The sequence below is a fragment of the Lemur catta genome, chromosome 3, assembly GCF_020740605.2.
Source record: "Lemur catta isolate mLemCat1 chromosome 3, mLemCat1.pri, whole genome shotgun sequence".
Taxonomy (NCBI): domain Eukaryota; kingdom Metazoa; phylum Chordata; class Mammalia; order Primates; family Lemuridae; genus Lemur; species Lemur catta.
This window is the reverse complement of record NC_059130.1, coordinates 54,865,354-54,881,556: the sequence shown is the minus strand read 5'-3', so window position 1 is coordinate 54,881,556 and position 16,203 is coordinate 54,865,354.

Genomic DNA, 16,203 nt, shown 5'->3' with positions numbered 1-16,203 from the left:
GTAAAATCCGGTATATTCTGGCACCCAGCAGAGGAAAATTGGTTGTCATAGGTGACTTGTACACAGGAAGTATACCAGGATCAAATCTGTTTTCAGGAAAGTAACTCCAGGGACTGTGAGGCATATGTACTGGGATGAGAAGAGATGAGGGGCCAGGCCCAGAGCGCCCAGTAAGAAGGCTGCTCCTATACTCAATGCAAGAAATGAAGGGGGCTGGGAGCAGTGGCTCACGCCTGTAATTCTAGCACTTTGGGAGGCCAAGGTGAGAGGATCGCCTGAGGCCAGGAGTTTGAGACCAATTTGAACAAGAGTGAGACCTTGTCCCTGCAAAAAATTAAATAAATAAAAAATACAAAAATCAGCCAAGCATGGTGGTGCATGCCTATGGTCCCAACTACTCGGGAGGCTGAGGCAGGAGGATCCCTCGAGCCCAGGAGTTTCAGGCTGTAGTAAGCTATGATGACTGTGCTCTAGCCTGGCAAAAGAGTGAGACCCTGTTTCCAAACAATAAATTAATTAATTAAAAAAATTTAAAAAAATAAAAGAAAGAAATGATGGAAACTTGACTGAGCAAGTGGCAGTAGGAGTGGGAGGATAGGGCCACCTCAGGGGACAGCTCCAAAGTAGAATCAACCAGATCTACTGGCCAGTTAGACAAGAAATGAGAAATTAGGAACTGAGCGTGACTCCATGTGTCTGGCCTTGGAGACTGGCTGCACTCTGATGTCACTGTCCATCAAGACTAGAAAAGGACCAGATTCCGTTTGATCCCTTTTGCCTTATTGATCCATGATAAAATAATTTCTTAAATCATTTTAAGAGTACCCATCACAGTTATAACTAATTAATTCAGAGCCATTTTGATCACTATTAATTCTTACTAGCTTTATGAGTATCCCATATTAATTTCTTTGGAAATAAAGAATATTTGTGTCTTGCCCTCCAGAAATTCTGATCAAATTGAAAAGAGAAGATATGAACATCTATTAAAAAATCAGATTATAAAACAAAACAAGTCTATCAAAGATGGTCTGAATAAGTTCCAGCTGTGTTTCTGGCAATGAGTTCTGTGAGTTCAGAAAAGGGCAAGAGCAAAAACACACGTCTGGAGCTTAATCAGATGCCTTAAAGGGCACACATGAGTTGACACTGAAAGAGTATGTGGAGTGTTCTATCCCTTAGAACTGTGGTTCTCAAAATAGGGTCTAGGGACCCCTGGAGATACTCTGGACTATTTCAGGAGGGTCTGTGAGGTCAAAAATATTTTCAAATCATATCAAGACATTATTTACCTTTTTCTGTCTCATTTTTTCACACATTTACAGAGGCATCTTTCAGAGGCTACATGATGTGTGACAACATCATTACTCTGATGGTTCATGAAATGTGTTGCAACCTTGTGTATTAATTGAGTTTTAAAATTTTCTCAGTTTTAGTTTCTAACATGGTAAATATCTTTATCTATATTTATTTGTATCACCCACATAAATCCACAAAGAGCTCTTTGGAGTCCTCAATAATTTTTAAGAGTGCAAAGGGGTCTTGAGAACAAAACTTAAGGAGCACTGCCTGCTAAAAGGTATGTTTGACTTTGACCAAGCTGCCACCTGTCACCTCAGCAACCCAGGGCTTTGCCCGAGGCCTTTTCATCCTGTTGGCTCAAAACCTGTTCAGTTGCTGGTAATTTAGCTTCTCTGTAGATCTGAAGTCACTGTTCTGTCTCCTACTTTCACTTTGTTGCTGATGAAAAATGATTTTCCTCAATATTTCTTCAATCTTATTTCTTCTTAATATGAGCTGGTATCCTAGGTTTCAAGTACTCGGTCAGAAAGAGCTCATATACTTTGTAATTCTACATATGTACTTATATTAATATTTTTGAAAGTATCTAAATTAAATCAGATTCTATTACCTTTCCAGAAAAGACAAAAACCTTAGAACAATGCAACTGTCCCCCCAAATTACCCATCCTTCTGCCCCCAATTAATATTCATGTAATTATCTAGAATTTTAGTTCCAACTTGTTTTAATTTCACAAATTAGTAGTAGTACTATAGTTAATATTATTGTACTAACTGTTTGGATTTGTGAGAATCTGAGGGTTGTGAATTTTCAGAGTCCTTGTTTGTCTGAAAATATGATTATTTCATCCTTATTCTTAAATAACAATTTGGTTAGGCATAGAAAATAGTATATTTCTGGGTACAACCTTGGGTAATGGACAAAGTGATTTTTGTTCCTGTTCACAAGCAGGTAAAGAGGTTTTGGTTTCCTGCTTCATGTGGAAGCCCAGGCCCAGTTTCCTGTCACACACAGCAGGTGTTGGGTGCTGGCTCCTGAGTTGGTGTTAACACTCTAACCCTCATTCAGTCTTGGCTCCCATGAGCTGTGCAGCCTCAGTTCTTGCTAACCCTGGGTTTTCTTTTCCATTTATGATCAATAAAAATTTTTCTTTTTTGTTTTAGATTGTGGCCATGTATTTATATAGATATATATATTTCATATCTTATCTGTCATTCCTGTGTGTTTGGAGAATAGTGATGTTTCTGCATGTGCTCAACCAACCGTCTACAGGTCTAAGCCCATATCCTCATAATGGAGCCCAGGGATGTATTTGCCAAGGTCCAGAAATACTAAATCTTTTTGACTTACCAAAGCAAGCACAAAATGCAAAGCACTAATTTCGATTTTGTTAAAGATCCTAAATTAGAGCTGAGCAATGCTGGACTTGGATTGGTTATTGCAAATTAAACAGAACTATTTCATTTAAGTTTATGGTCATGTAGGTTAATTAAAAATTTCTCTTTAGAAATACAGCCCCCAAGACTCTATGTAATTTAAATAGGTTCTACATTCATGCAGAGTGAGAATGGCAGTTTCAATATTTAATTCTTGCTTCATAAACTTTGAAGGCTAAAAACACATCCTCTCCAAGTTGTGAACACTCTTTATGTTGAAAAAACTCACTAAAGGAAACTTGGAGTTGCTAGGTAACTTGATGCCTGTGGAAAGCTTCTAATAAAATGTATTTAAATCAGATTTCCTGGAGCAGATGGGCAAACTGAAGTGGAAAATAAATTCAAATGATCTGATATTGGCTTTTCATGCTAAAACTAAAATCCCCTTGCAGTCAAAGCTCACACAGATCTTCTTTCCTGGGGTAGGTTTAAGGTGGTCTTGCTGCAGAGAGCATCACATCTCATTCCCAACAACATGAAGCCGTCTGAGCTGAATTACTTTCCAGCAACTGGGGAAGATCCCTGAAGAACAGACACCACATGGAAAAGGAAGCGTCTTTGAAAGTGTCTGCTGTCCTTGCCTCTTCACTGGGTACAATTCTTTCCCCTAAGTTAATGGACCTGATTGTGGTGGTCTTGTCTTTGGTTCTTCCAGATCTTAATAATAAATCAAATTACCAAAGTGGGGTAGAGCTGCTGGGAAGTGAATCAGCTAAGCTACAATCCCCTTATCTTCAATGGTTCAGGCCAAGAACTCTTAAAAAACAGAAAAAACTGGATTTATACAGGGAATGTATATACTATATAAGGTAGCTATGAGCACATCCAATGATTGGATTGCTACTATTTGAGCTTACGTAGGTTGAGAACGAATAGAAGCTGCCAGTTATTTTTCAATAATTTTTGTATGTGACCAGAGGTATTGGGGGCAATTGGTAGGGGTGGTGGGGGGTTATATGTAATCCTCTATGAGGAAGTCTTCAGGAATTTTTTACTGATGGGGAAACTTCAGCTACCCTATAATCCACAAAAATCACTTCTTTATGCAATTCTCTATAACCTTTTAGCATTGGTGAATTTGCACAAAATAATACAAAAGGACTCATAGTTAACTTATCAGTTCTGGAACCAAGTAACAAAGAATGCCCAAATTTCCAGAATGATGCCCTAGAGAAGTGTCAGCACCTCTCTGATGACATGCAAACACAGATGAAATAAGAAAAAGAAAGTGATTCTCAAACCCCAGCACAGTGTCTCTCATTACATCACTGTGAGAATATTCACCATAAGAGTAAGAAAAGGATGTCCCAGGCAGAGGAGACACAGCAATGGGAAGCAGGTGTAAACAAGAATGGCATGTTAGGAAACTACAGTCAAGGGACATGGCTCATGCGGAACAGCTACTGTCTGGCAGGCACTGTACTAGGTTCTTCACTTTTGTTATTGCACCTAATTATAACAGCAAGCCTACCCAGAAGATATTATCTTTTTCCATCTCATAGGTGGGACAATTGAGGCTCCAAAGGGCCTACTAACTTAAAAGAGATCACATGACTAATGAACGGCAGAGCCAGGCTTCAGAAACAGGTCTGCCTGATTTCAAAGCCTAGGATACTTTGTCAGAAGACTCAGGGCCCTTGGGAGGAAGTGAGATAACAGGCACTTGCATATGCTGCTAATGGGAGTGTAAATTCATTTAAATTTTAGTAACATATGTCAAAATATTAAGTGTACATGCCATCAGATTCAGCAAAATCATCTTCTGGAAATTTCACAAGTACACAATGATATATGTGCAGGGTGCTCATACCGGCATGGTTTGTAATAGAGAAAAATTGGAAATATCTTGAATATCCCATAAATAGGCTATTGATTAGATAATTTCTGGTAAAATCACACAGTAGAATACTATGCACTCATTAAAAGGAGTGAGTAAATCTATATGGACACATGAAAAGATATTCTCAATATTAGTCAATAAAATACTAATTTGCACAAGAGCACATATTTGTGAGTTGGATGGAAGAAGTACAAGCCCCTTTTGAAAAAAGGGGAATGTCTAGAAGCATATATGATTTGCTGTTGTCAACGGAGAACCTCTAAGGAGTGGAATGACAGTGGTTCTTGGAAAAGTGGGGAGGGAAATTTTTACTTTTCACCATTCTAAGCTATCTGATTTTCTTCCTAATAAGCAAGTATTACTTTCATAATAAAAGAAAAAATTTAAAGAAGGCCCTTTGAACTTAGAAAATAATAGACGGTTTTTATAATACAAAAATGAAGTGGGTCAGGATCTGTTGGAGAGTAAAGGGAAGGCAGATGATGATTAAGGAGCTAATGATTGCCAAAGGTCACTTATGTCTTCATGCTAATTGCCAAGGCAGATTCACAAAGAACTTTATCATTGGAGAGAGTGCACCTTGAAGGCAGAAGACCAAAAAGGAAACTCTTCATATTTTGGATAACTTGTCAAACCAATGCCCAAACGCTTTGATGTTCTCTCAACCCTGTGCAGTGCCTGGAATTGTCAATGCAATTGTTCTATTCATACAAAGCATGAGCAAGAGAAGCCTAGTAGGCAGCTCAGGTAGGAAAAGAAGTATTTTTTCCCCCAAAAACTTGGCTGCAGCAAACCATTCTGTTCCCAGGATGTGTAGGGGTCGTCGGTGACAGCTGTAGCCCTTTCTGCCTGGAAATATTCTCCCTCTGATGCAGAGGCAGACTGCGTTTGCCTGGCTAATCCGGCCATACACAGGAGAAATGAGAAAAGGCCCAGGCTACCCATATGTGCTATAGATTCCAAAAGGAGATGAGACTACCAACAGAATTTTTGCCACTGCTTTTTCTGATAATGTCAACATATCCATTGTTGCTTGGTTAATTTTCTTTGCTCTGAAGCTAAAAGGAATTTCTGCTGAGTATCTCTGAGATGCCTCAGACATCTCAAAGCACTTTTTGCAGAAGACACGATTGAATACTTTTTGCAGAACTTTCCTTAAAGTCACTTACTTTGTGTTGTATGAAAATATGGTTTATCTGCTTTCTCTTAACTCCCCAATGTTTCCTAGTCTTATTGTTTTGTTATAGTTGGGTTTCGCTTAGCTTCTAAAAGCCACTGTTTATACTTTCCCTAATAATAATAATAATAGCTAATATTTATTAGGCCTTACTATGTGCCAGGCACTATTTTAAGTGTTTTACATAAATAAATTAATGTAAGCCTCATTATAAATCTATGAAGTAGGTACTGTCACTACCCTCCTTTTGACAGATGAGGAAACTAAAGAGTGAGGAGGTTAAAGAACTCACCCAAGCAGTAAAGCCGGGATTCAAAGCAGATCTGCCCTATCCCGAAGCGTGTTTATTTAACCATGTACCACACTGCACCACAGCAAAGATGGCAGTCTATCTTACAGGAGGCAGCAGGACAGAAAATCTGTATAAACCAAGAAAGTCCTTGTACTCTCAGCAGCCTGGGTGATCTCTTTTCTGCCCTTGACACCAGCTCTTCTCCAGGGCATTCTCAATGCAGCTTCCTTAACACGGGGGGACTCAGAATCCTCAGCTTCTCCACCAGCATGGCTCCAGGTCTCAGCTCCTTTCCTGCCACCTGTAGCCCAACTGATCTTGCCTTTTGCTAACAATCTTTGCACGCCATTAGTACATATTTTAAAATATCCTATTATCTAATTATTTGAAATACATAATTTAACACTTTCTTACAATCATGCCTGACTCCCAGGTTTTGAAGGTATATCAGACACCTCTTCATCTTCATCTCATATCCTCTCAGCCCAAATTTTATTCCAACTTTTACTGCAGCAACCAGCTGTGCCCAGGTGTAACCAGACAGGGATCTTGTCTCAGCTGGACCATGAATCTGTTACATTCTCTAGCCTTAGCCTCTCTGATAACCTGAATAGATGTCTGCAGGAATCTGCAGAGCACTCACACACGTGCAAACCTAGACATTCAAGGGCATTAACATCCTTTGAGACAACCCTTGACTAATAAGGATAGAAACTGGAGCTCTTTCTGTCCCTTGGGCAGAAAGCTCTGAGACACATTCTAAATGGCCCACAGTGATCAGTGATGACCGGTTTGCTAATGTCCATCTTTATAGGCTTCCTCTATAAGAAGTCTGGGTAAATGTATATGGATGGACCTATGAAGATAGGCATAAAGGGTGAGGATCTTTAAGTCTCATGTTAATGCTCATGAGCATCTACCATAGTGAATCAATGGAGTATCAACAACCAAGTAGATGGGATAACTTGTCTTTTGGATGTCAGTGAGCCTCCCTCCGTGGCCATTCCAGTGCTTGTGCAATTGGCTCATGAATGACATAGCCATGGTGACAGAAGTAGAGAGTAGGCATGGGCACAGCAATATCAACTCTCTCTCCCCAAGGCTGATATAACTCCTGCCATTGCTGAATAGCCTTCCTGCCAGCAGCACAGCACAGACTGGCTTAGATAAGTCACTATCCTCAAGGAAACTAGCCAGGCACTTAGTGACAAGTTGATCACATAAGACCTAATTCCATTACTGGAATTGACCACCACTTTGGGTATGGCTTTGCCTTCTGTGACCTCAGTGCTGTTGTAGCCCCACCATCTGAGGACCCAGGGATTCAATGGGGTATCTCTTGGTGATAACTCCAATGCCCAGTGATAACTGTAAATGGGCAACTGCAGCAACCTTAGCCCAAAGGGGCTAATGCAACCCAGACCCCTGGGGGTGAAGGTCAGAGTCACTCCTAGATGACTCCTAGATTGCTGGGAGGAAACCTAGATCAGCTGAAGTGTTGGCAACTCTAGAATTCATGATACAGGATGAAGGTAACAAATACCAATTGTGGTGTTGGGACCAGTTGTAGGAGTTGGGACAGGACCTGTTGTATTAACCTTCCTGTATTAAGTCTTGAAGTCTCTATGAAGAAAAATAAAGCATAGTACAGAGATAGAGAATAGCAGGATTGGGTGACTATTTAAAAAGGGTGGTCAAGGAAGCTGTCTCTGATTAGGTGACATTTCAGCAGCAATTTAAATGAAAAAAAGGAGCAAGTCATATAGGTACATGAGACAAGAACATTCCAGAGAGAGAAAGTAGCAGTCCAGAGGTTCCAGTGCACAAGCATGCTTGGTGTGTTTGAGGAGACTGGTGAGGCTGGATTAAGTGTGGTGTTACTCTTCTTCAGGGCTGACTTTAAGCTATTCCTGAGCTAAAAACTTACTCTTCTACTTCTTATAAGTCTTTCATAATGCATAGCACAGCCCAATAGATCTAGTGGTGGATGCTCAGAAAATGCCCATGATTTTCTAATGTAAACACCTATTTAGTCTTTACTAATAATTCAGAGAAATAATGTATCACCACTGAAAAACATAAATGACACATAGTTCCAAGATCAGGCCTATAACTTTAACACAGGTACCTGGATCACGAGCCAGGAAGTGTGCTCCTCACTGCACACATAGCTTCTATTTTAACTCTCTTAACAACCCTGGCAGGTGGGATTATTCTGTATAAGTTTACAGAAAAAGAAACAGAGACTTGGGGCGGTGGATGAGTAAATTGCCAATGGTCAGTAGAGGGTAAGAGATAGAGCTCTGCATTTGAACCAAGAGCTGATTCCACAGCCTATGCACAACAACAACTCTGAAAGACTCACCCACATTCTTTGGTGGCCCAATCTTATTTTTATGAGCTTTCATACTCTTCTGACGATGAAAAATAACTAACATTAACAGGAAGAGCTGATTTTTTTAAGCCTCATTTGCCTGGAGAAATATAATTAAGGCAGTGGTTCTATTTGTTCATTAAGATGCCTAAGTTAGAATGATCCTTTTGCTCTTGGAAAGTCATTTGGTCCAATGACAAGAATGGGTAGGCATTTCATTCTGAGCTTCTTTGATGATGTCTGCTGTGGTTTGCCTGCTGTGTTACTCTTTTTCCCCAGAAAGTCATAGTACTGCTTTATTCCTACTTTAAAAAATCATTAGTGTAGTTGCATCACAGAAGAAGGAAAAAAAAACAGATGTGTGAGCTGCCCGTGAAATAGAGTAGTTTGCCCCACATGAGCTCAACCCTTTTCATGTGCTGGCTGTGAGCCTGTCCTCATGCTGGGGTGGAGAAGCTCATTATTGCTCAGAGTAACCAAGAAACAGAGCTGGGCAAAGGGAGAGGAAGACCAAAGGCCCAGAGTGCTCCCACCAAATTGGATCCTGGAAAGTCTGACACTGGAGCATCTACTGGAGTCACTCGGCAGCCACTTGCTTGGGCTTTTTATAATGAAACTGCGGGGATAAAGGAGGTCATCCTGGTGGACGGGAGCATTGCTCAGTATTTGCCAGTGGATAGGAGGGTCAGGGGGTTGGTGGCCATGTAGGATAATGGATGCAAAAGTAGCAGATACTTATTTGTCCAGCCTGTTAATGCCCAGTTTTGTTATCTTGCTAAATCTGCAGCTCTCCTGGAAGCATAATGAAGTGTCTACAACTCAGAAAATCTTTCAAGCCTTGGACACTGCACCTCCCCTACACTCTTCCTTTCTGCATCTATCTTCTTGGCCACCCTCACTGTTTGCTTTGATGAACTTCTGCCACTGGAGTTGATGTGCCCTGTCTAAATGGCATTTCAGCATGGATTTCCCCAGGTGCCTAGCATCCTTGCCTAGATTAACGTGTCAGTGGCATATGGTGCAAATGGCCTGTTGTTCAGTCTCAGAATCAGTTTAAAATGTCTGCCAGGCTGCTGACTTCTTTGGCACAATGCCTATAACTCCAGTGTTTGAGGAAGGAGAGCAACATTGTCTGAAAATTATTTAGAGTGAATTTTCTTGCGTGTAAGAGCCAGAATCTGGCTTCCTGCCTCTCCCCATTCTCTCTCTCCCCCTCTCTTTCTGCTCTCCCCCCTGTATCTGAACAAACGAAAGAAGCATATATTCTGAGGTTGAGTGCCTAAGACCAAGGATCCTTTTTGAGAATAGCTTTCATTTTATTACTTCCTTCACTGGCCCCACATCTTGTTCTTTTTCCAAAAACGGAAGTACCTAGCTTGTGCTTTTCAAACACTGTTGCATACGATTCTCTTAAAAAACCCTGTGCAGGTATTATCTCCATTTTGCAGACAAGAAAATTGAGGCTCAGAGAGTTTTAAATGTGGCCAAAGCATGCTACAAAGAAGTGAAAGGATAACAATTCAAACCTCGGTCTATCTGGTTCCATGGTCCAAATTCTTTTCACTCTAAGTCCGAGCATTGACCATTGTCTGAACTGATGTTGTGCCCACATCCACGCATCTCTGGGAGGGAGAGAGATATTTACTGCAGTTCAATGGGCAGAGGTCCCCATAGTCTGCGTCTCTGTGGGCATTGTCAGCAAGTGCTCCTGGACTCTTCTTGTACAAACTCCTCACCATGCTCTTCTCTCGGTGTGCTTAATGGTGGGTCATTGTTACTGTTTAGTTACCTGATGTGTTTCTTGTTCCTAAATCCATGTGACGAAGCAGATCCTGCTGTCCCTGGGATTATCCTCTCTGATGAATGATGACCTCAGGATTGCAGGCAGCTGACCTGCAGGCAGAGAGAGGGGAATGTCAAAGGTTCCTCCAGCTCAATTTGGATTGATGAACCAGAATAATTCTGGCAGCAGGACTCATGGAATTAGCCTCAACTGGTGATCTTTTTCTGGAACTGTTCTTTCTCAAATTTTGTGTTTGAGGTGGAGTGTTTTTGCCTATTTCTCACTCACACCCTCTCTTTTCTGCTATAGATATTTGAAAAGCACTCTCAGCCTCATCTATTGCCTGAACTGGTTGTCTTCACAACACCAGACAATTGTCACTGGATGGACTGTGTCTACTGCCGACCCAGTCCCATCCTGATGCTCTACTTTGCAAGAATCTTTCACTTAAAATGCTTTCCGCTTCCTTATTCTGTCCCCAAATTCTGTGCCTGCTTCAAGGCCCTATTCAATTCATTTCCTTCAAGAAATCTCCGCCAAATCGGTCTACCCAACTAACAGCTTCTTTATTCCAAATTCCTTACAAGGATAATAATAACAGAATTTCTTAAAAATTACATAATTGCTTATCTGAGTAAGTAATATTATATGGCCGCACATTTAGATGGACACAGGGCTTACACATAATCAAAGTGAAAAGCAAGTCTTCCTCATGCCCAGCTCCCCAGTTCCCTCCGCAGAGGTGCTCTGTGACCAGTTCCTTCTGCCTCCTCTGGAGCCTCTCAGAGGTATCTTTCTATGTACAGGTGTATATGCTTTAAAAAATTACATCAGCAATGTACGAGAATAACTGTTAACATATACTAGCAATTATGTAAGAGATCCCATGCTAAGCACTTTGTATGTATTATTTCATTGAATCCTCTCAACAACTTTATAAGATGGATCCTCACATTATCCATGTTTTACAATTGAGGGAACAGGCTCAGAAGGTCAAGGCACTTACCCCGATCACAGAGCTATGATGTGGCAGAGCTGGAAGTTGACCCCAGGCTGTCTGACTGCAGGTCTTAACCACCATGCTACATGCCTTGAAATAACTCTTAATTGACTCATATCTATACAACTGGTTTCCCAGCTAGATCAAAGGCTACTTAGGAAGCAAAGAAGCAGTGTGGGGTATGGGAATGGATGTGCACTTGGGAATCAAATCCTGGCTTTGAAACTTACTAGCTGTGTGGCTCCAGGTGAGTTTCCAAAACTCTCTGAACTTCCATTCCTTTATATGTAAAGTTAAGAAAATGCCAACTCCATTAGCGTTGGGGTGAGGCAGGAGGGCTGTGAGGATGGGGGAAGTAAAGAATGTAAAGTAGCAGGCACATTAGATGTATTAAAAAATGTAGTTACTTTATCAAGAGCCGTGTCTTTTTAAAAACGCATTTGCCTACTTCAGCTGCCTTGTGCAGAGTTGGAAGGTGCATGGGAAATACCCACGTGGTGTTTGGCATAATATAGACCTAACCTTCCCGATGGCAGGAAAATACCACACAGAGGTCCCTGAAAGCAAGTACAAGGCAACAGGCTCTTGCACTTAGTGCCCATAAGGCTAGCTCAAGAGGGGACAGTTGGTCATCTGTTGACTGTTCAAAGAAATGTATGGAATAGCGTGGAACACTAGCCTGAAGGTCATACATATTATAAATTTTCTCTGGGATCAACAAGCGTAAATGGAGTGTAGAGGAAAGGGAAGACCGAGGAAACACTGTTAGGAATTTTGCCTGGACTGTTCATCCCCCAGATACTCTCGTGGTAACTCCTTTACCTCCTCCAAGTCATTTTCTCAGGGGTCTCTCCTCACCTGCAACCTGCCACCAGCCCCATTTTATTCTTAATTTATTCATAACGCTTTGTACCTGATATATATTATCCCATCTGTTGCATTTGTTTTTTATAGCCTGACTCTACAATGTAAGCTCTCCGAGGGCAGGGGTCTTCGTATTTTTCCCTGATGTATCCTAAACACTTAGAACAGTGTCTGCTACGTGGTAAATGCTCAAGAAATATCTGTTAGAGGAATACATTTTCAGATAAGGAAACTGAGGTTAAGTGACTTAGCCTAGATAATTGTGTTAGTTAACGGCAGAGTCAAAACTAGAACTCAGTTTTTCTGCCTCCCAAACCAATTGTTTTTCTATTAAATCATATTTTTAAGGATAGAGGTCATATACCTAGGACTGGAGAATGATTTATCTGTTGAGGAATTTAGAAAAAATTGGAAATGTGTGTGTATATAGACAAAATAACTAAACCATGAAAGTGACAGCAGGAAAAAAAAAAACCATAGATGTTGGTGGTAGTGTTGATTTTTTTTCAAAATTTTGTTTAAGTACCTGAGACTCGGCTGTCAGTTTATCTAGTGAAATAAGATTCATGATCAATGTGTGGAGACGGAAATTTCAGACCTCATTATACACAAACTGAAGATTATTCCTTTGCTGTCACTGTGGCATTTGACACGCCAGTGAAAACAAAAGGAAATCTGTCTCAGATGCCCCTTTTAGCTTTGACAGATGTGGAAATGCATGAGTTTGGGGTGTTAATTTTTGGTTGGATGTTAAATGTGAGCATGTCCAGAGATACAGGTAGAGAAACGACCACCTGGTTCACAGATTAGGGCTGAAGCCCCAGTGATGCGCTAAATTACAGTCCAGGACGTCCCACTCCCATCCGTACTTCATTCTCTCACCTTAGAAGCGAAGGAGGCTCTCTGCCTCTTCTACCTGAGCTTCTGGTTACATCCCTTTCTCCCAGCACTTATTCCCTCCTTCTTGAATCTTATATCTGCCTTTTCTTCACACATGCAAATCTGTTCAAATCTCCTCCATGTCAATGCAAAATAATAACCTTCCAATAATCTCTTGAATCAATTAGCTATTAGACATAGCAAAGCACCCCAAAACAGTGGCTTAAAACAGTAAGTATTTTGACTGCTCACAAGTTGATGAGTCATCTGGGCAATTCTATTGGTGTGGGCCAGGCAGGGCTGACTTCAGCAGGGCCTGAAAAACTGACTCAAGAGGGTGCAGTCTGCTGGTGGGCCGGCTGGGGCAGCCTGGCCAAGGATGGTCTCACTCGCACACCTGGCAATTAGCAGTTATTAGTCATGGTGAAGTGGGGGCTGCACCACTGATCGCTTATCGTCAACAAGTTAGTTCGTTCTCCTGGAGGCTGAGCAGGATTTCAAGAGACAGGAAGAGCGAGCAGAACACACTAGGTCCATGGAACTGACTCAGTATCACTCCTGCCTCATTTTATTGGCAAAAGCAAGTCATGAGGCCAAGCCAGGGGCAAGGACACAGACTCTACTTTTTGATGGGAGGAGCTGCAAAGTCACATTGCAAAGGGTGTGGATTCAGGGAGGGATAAAGAATTAGGGTCAGTTTTGCAATCATCCTACAATCCCTCTCTTCATCCTTCAAAGCTTCTGCCCAGGTGTCTGCTTCACATGCAGACTTTCAGAGAGTTGTTGTCTCTTGCCTTCCTACTTCCTTACCAACCAGTCACTCCTCACCCAGGATGACCTCACCTTAATGCCACTATCTCCATTTTGATGAAACTTCTCTCTTTAAAGACAACAGTGGCTCGAATATCAAATACTATGAACTACTTTCAGCTTTCATCTCACTAACCTCACTGCACGATTTGATCTATATGGTAATTCCCTCCTGCTTAAAACTCTCCCCCCTGAATGTCTATGGTTCGCTCTCTCCTGCTCTCCTTCCACCCCTCCGACCGTTCCCGCTCAGATTCCCTGGCTGGCTGGTGTCTGTCCTCAGGCCTGTCAATGTTGGTGGCCCCTACGTTTCTGTTGTTTCATTCTCCTTTTTTTCCCTTCTTCTCATGATACCCTTTTTCCAGAATCTAAACTAACCAGGTGAATACTACCTTTATGCATCCTTATTCTAACCCACCTCTTAACCTCCAGGTGTAAAGTGTCAGTGGCTACTGGGTGTTGCCATCATAGGCTCCTCCAGCACAACATATGTCTAAAACTGAGCCTAACAGTTTTCTTCCAAAATGTGATTCTGTCTTCCCTTTCTTTGTGTATAGCTTTGCAATTCTTTCAATTCATCAATCTAGAAACTAAAGACTGCCCTTAACTCCTTCTGCCTGGTCTCCCCACAACCCAAGATACTAAGTCCTATCAATCCTACCTCCCACGTGTCTCTCAGACCCATTCCTTCCTCCCATCCTCACTGCTGCTGCCTGAGCGTAGGGCCTCATCCTCTGTCACCCAGCCCAATGTTAGAGCCTGTCATCCGCTCCCCCGGACCGCTTCCTGCAGCCAGAGAGCTTTCTGAAACAAAAATCTAACTGCGACACTCCTTTGCCTTATACACTTCCACTGGCTCATTTCTGCCAAGATAAAATCTAAACTCTGTAGTAGTTATTGATCATTTGTTGTACAAAAAATAAATGTACTCCCTCTCATTTAAGAATAAGATTTATGATAAGGTAGCAGGGAACTCTCATGAGGCAGTAGTATAGCCAGGCAGCAGGAGAGTTGTCAGGGACGGATCCCATGTCTGCTGGCTCCTCTCTCACTGCCTTCCCCATCTCATCTCTGCCTCTTTCAGGGACTTCGCCCCGTTCTGCAGGCTCCTGCACGCTGCCTCTCTGCATGTCCATCAATGCACGTGGCCCTCCACAGCCATTCCAATATAAACCCACCTAACCTGCATATCTCTTAGAACAAATTATTGAGAAAGAAAATCCGATTGGCTTAGCTCATGGGTCAAATGCTCAATCAGCTGTGACCAGGAAGGGCTAAGGTCACATGGACAAAACATGACAGTCTATGGTTCACATCTTCAATAGGAGCTGCAGAGAGGAATATTCTCAGAGAAGACAGTGTGTGCTGGACAGGCAACTCAGACAGATCTACTATATTCCCTACCATGGCATATGGTATTTTTCTAGTGTCAACTCCCACCCCTTCTTCCACTGCAATGGACTATCCACTCCAACTACATACAGCTACTTCCCATTCCCTAAACATGCCATGCTCTTTTGCATATGCTGTTCCCCAAACCTGCAATATTCTTCTCCTCCTTAACTTCCTAGAAATCTCTTTCTTATTCTTTAATACCCAGTTCAAAAGTCACCTCCTCAGTGAAGTCTCCCTTGCCCCTGTTACTCGCTCTCTCCTCTAGGAATGCTTGGCACTTTGCACATAGTTCTCATACAGTCTATATCACACCAATTGAAATTGTTTTCCCCTTTTGCTAGATTATGGACTTTTAAAATTATTATTTGCAGGCAGCATCCCTAGCATCTGGTATAGTGTTAGGCACATAATTATAGTTGAATGGATAAAGATGTGAATGAACATAGTCTCTAAACCTACTAGTTCTCGAAGTGTAGCATCAGCATAATCTGAGAACTTGTTAGAAATGAAAATTCTTGGGCTCCTGCACAGACCTACTGAATCAAAAACTCTGAGAATAGGTGTAGCAGGCAGAGTACTGCCCCCTCCCCCAACACGTCCACGTCCTAATCCCTGGAACCTATAAATACGTGATGTTGCATGGCAAAGGGAATTAAGAGTGCTAATCAGCTGATTTTAGAATAAAGAGATTATCCTGGGTTATCCAGGTGGGCCCAGTGTTATCAAAAGTGTCCTTAAATGGGAAAGAGTCAACACCAGAGAAATATCATCATGAGAAAGACTTAACAGCCATTGCTGGCTTTCAGGATGGAAGGGAGCCACTAGCCAAGGAATGTAGACAGCCTCTAGAAGCTGGAAAAGGCAAGAAAACAGATACCCCTCCAGAGCTTCCAGAAAGGAACTCAGCCCTACAAAAACCTTGATTTGTGTCCAGTGAGACCCATTTTGGACTTCTGATCTCCACAACTGTGAAATAAATTTCTGTTGTTTTAAGCCACTCAGTTTGTGGTAATTTGTTACAGCAGCAATAAGAAACTAATACAATAGAGTC